This window comes from Propithecus coquereli, unplaced genomic scaffold (genome assembly GCF_000956105.1).
Source record: "Propithecus coquereli isolate 6110/MARCELLA unplaced genomic scaffold, Pcoq_1.0 Scaffold83, whole genome shotgun sequence".
NCBI lineage: Eukaryota > Metazoa > Chordata > Mammalia > Primates > Indriidae > Propithecus > Propithecus coquereli.
The window spans coordinates 5,764,408-5,768,317 of NW_012154507.1; positions in this window are offsets into that span (position 1 = coordinate 5,764,408).

The following is a 3,910-nucleotide window of genomic DNA, read 5'->3' on the forward strand; positions in this document are numbered from 1 at the left end:
CCCCAGGAATTTACTGTATAGTATTGTATTGTTTCTGCTGGTGGGACTGCAAACTAGTACAACCTCCATGGAAAGTAATATGGAGATACCTCAAAGAACTAAAAGTAGAACTACCATTTGATCCAGCAATCCCACTACTGGGCATTGACCCAAAGGAAAAAAAGGCATTGTACAAAAAGACACTTGTACTTGAATGTTTATAGCAGCACAATTGACAATTGCAAAGATGTGGAAACAACCCAAGTGCCCATCAATACATGAATGGATTAATAAAATGTGGTATATGTATACCATGGAATACTACTCAGCCATAAAAAATGATGAACTACCTATTGTGTTATCCTGGATGGAGCTGGAGCCCATTCTTCTAAGTAAAGTATCACAAGAATGGAAAAACAAACACCACATGTACTCACCATTAAATTGATACTAATTGATCAACACTAATGTGTACATATGGGAAGTGACATTCATAGGATGTCGGGCAGGTGAGGGGGAAGGAGGGGATGGGTAAATCCACACCTAACAGATGCGGTGCATGCTCTCTGGGGGATGGGCACGCTTATTGGATGGTGCAAAGGCGATTTATGTAACCAAAGTGTACCCCCATAATATTCTGAAATAAATAAAAAAAATATTGTAGTGTTTGTTGGCATGTTGGGGTGTGAGTCTGTCAAGGGCAGGGGCTATGTCTTATTCAACTTTGTCCCCCTGTGTCTCAGAACACACTGCGAGGCACACAATAGAGTATCAGGGAATGTTTACCTAGTGAATGAATAACCATGATACCTTCTACTATTTTTGCATGTCCTGAAAGACTTTTTTTTCTTAAACAATTTTGCTCTCTTATTCTAAAAAGCAAACATATTCTTCTGTTCAACTACCAGGCAGAGAGTACAGGTTAAATAAACACAAATTGTATGCAAATACAAGTCTGGGTCTCAAAATTATTTTATATACCTGGATGTGAATCTGGAGGAAGACGTAAATGAAATAATTGAAATTGAATTTCAAAATTGTTTTTCTATATCTGCGACATCAATTGGTACTAATTTATATGAAAGACAAATTATTTAAAACAACACACTTTTTCATTTTAGCAGGAAACCTTTGAGAATAATTGGAAGAGTCGGAAACATCCAACTTTAAGAATGAATTATTATTATTACCATTAATAAGATTGGAGAGAGAAGAGGAGAAATTACCTGATGCATATGTTTCTTGGCCAACTTGAATTTAAATACAGATAAATGTCTCCCTACTAGAGAGTAATCTGAGCTGGAGGAAGGATAATCTAGAGACATGACAATTTTGACCAATGGATTAAGAGTAGACAGTAAACTTCGTCTGAGGCTGTAAACATGGGAGGGCAACACTGGGGAGAACTTTTACTTAGAGTCTCCAGAGTGAAGCAACCTAACAGGAGAGTCGTTGATCTGGGCAGTGAGACACTGTGATCTCTGTATGTCGTATAAACCTCATCTGTATTTTTTTTTTAACTTGCTAAAAAGAACATTATTGTGAATAACAACCAACATCATTCAAATTTTGTAATTTTATCTCTCTTTGAGGATTTAAAAATATAATTTCATGGGACAGCTTATCTAATCTATTCCTTTATCTTAGTATTTATTTCTCAAAACTTCACTTTCCACAGCAGTAAAGGCTGATTAATCTGATTGTGATTGGTGATGGTTTCTATTATGGCAGAGTGCAAATTAACTCATGTGTTATGACAACAATAACAAGAAGAGAAAAATGTTAAGAGTAATACACTTGCTGTGGCAGAGAGTGAAGAAGAAACACTGATCTTTGGCTTAAGGGACTGATCAAGTGAGATTTTCTGCCCTAGAATACACCCAGTCAGGGAGCAGTGACTCTGGCCTGTTCCAATCATGCCTGCTGCTCTGGCTGGGCCAGAATCCGTCAGTGGAACAGCATAGCTTAGCCGTGTGGCAGAGACTGGCTAGTTGCCCACCAACTTGATTTCCTCCTCTTGGGCAGTCACATAAGCCATATTTTCTTGCCTCCTTTGCAGTTATGTGTCACCATACAGCTGAGTTCCTGCCTCGCACGTGCTGTTCTCCATACCCTTGCCCCTTCTGCCGGCTGAATGTAGAGGACTCTGAGGTCCTAGAAAAGGATGACTGATATATGGAAAGAACTGGGATCCCACAATGATCATGTTGAATATTTACCACTGACCAGGAGTACAAATTTTGGACATAGGTGAGCCAAAAAAAAAAGGAAAACAATACTATTGTGTTATGCTGATGAGGATTTAGAATTTATCTGTCACAGCAGTTGGCATTAACCTAATGAATACAGTATGTCAGCTTCCATTTCCTAAGGCTATCTCTACTGTGAGAGTGGCTGGGAAATGTTATCCTTTCGTTAGACACATTACCACCTGGAATAAAATTGGAGTTGTGTTGGAAAGGAGGAAAAGGGGAATGGGATCTTTGATGATCAATCAGCAGCCTCTGCCATCGTATGTAATAGTTCAGATTACACAGAGTGATCAAGGAAAATGAGGACTTAGAAAAGATATTGAATTTGGCAAGTAGGAAGTCACTGATGACCTTAAAGAGCACAGAGTAGGGGAATTATCAGATTGCAGAAGATGAAGGAGTGCGTGGGCTATGAGTCATTGGAGGCAGCAATGTAATTTGGGGTGTGAAAGGAAAGAAAGAAATTAGAAGCTTGAGCAGCAGGGGCACAAAACAAGGCTTTGTGAAACGGGGCCAAAAACTGTTCATATTTAAATATATTAGTGGCCATTGACTACATCCTGGCCCATGGACAGGGTATGGCTATGTCCACTTTACCCAGGGAAGTGGGTAAAAGTGATGTGTGCCACTTGCAGACTCAGCCTGTGAAAAACAGCCTCGCATAAGCCTCCATTTACTCTCTTCTTTCTCTGCTGGCTGGATGCAAAGGAAGCCTCTGCGGCCGGCCCCGGGATTAAAGGAGCCGGCATCCCTGAATTCCACATCGAAGGCTGCCCATTGGAAACCCCACGGAATTCTCCAGAGTGCAAAGCAAACTTCTCTTGGGCTAGGCCTCTGAAATTCTGCAGTTTGTTTGTTTTAGCAGCTAGCTGGCATTCTTTCCCTAAGTAATCAAATTATTAATCAAATAGGAAGTCAGATTACTTAATAATCATGTGGTTATGTAGTCTGACATATAGCAAGCCCTTCCCAACTTTAATTTTCTTTACACAAAATTTAAGTACATACCAATTTACTTCTCAGTACCTATCCCACAATTAGAAAATGTTGAATAATGTATTCATATACATGGGGTGCAAGTCATTAATATTGAAGATTAGTGGGAAAATGGTGCAGAGAAAGGAAGATGAAGTATATGACAGAGCATGAGAAGAGGCCTTTGGAATGCAATCATGGGAAAGTAAGAAAATCTGAAGCAAAGTCTTCCTGGGTTTTGCACCTGTGTTCCTGACACCACAGAAAGAAGACAGAGGAGCTGCCTGAGGAGCAGCGTGCTCATGTCAGCTGGAAGGAAGTTTGCAGGGGAGTGCCAAGTTTTTTAAATCGTAGGAACAGGGAAACGGATTTGAGAAATACCATTGGATGCCAACCTGGAATTCTATACCCAGTGAAAATACTCCTCAAATCAGAGAAAAAACAAGGACCTTTCCCAACAAATAAAAGCTGAGAGAATTCATTACCAGAAGATTCACACTGAAATAAATACTAAAGGGAATTCTTTAGGCATAATGAAAATCTTCCCAGATGGAAAAATGATGAAGCAAGCAAGAAAGAGTAAATCTAAATGAACACACAGTATACACAATAATAGTGATAATGTCTTGTGTAGTTTAAAAATATATAGAGCTGGCCAGGCATGGTGGCACTGTAATCCTAGCACTCTGGGAGGCCAAGGTGGG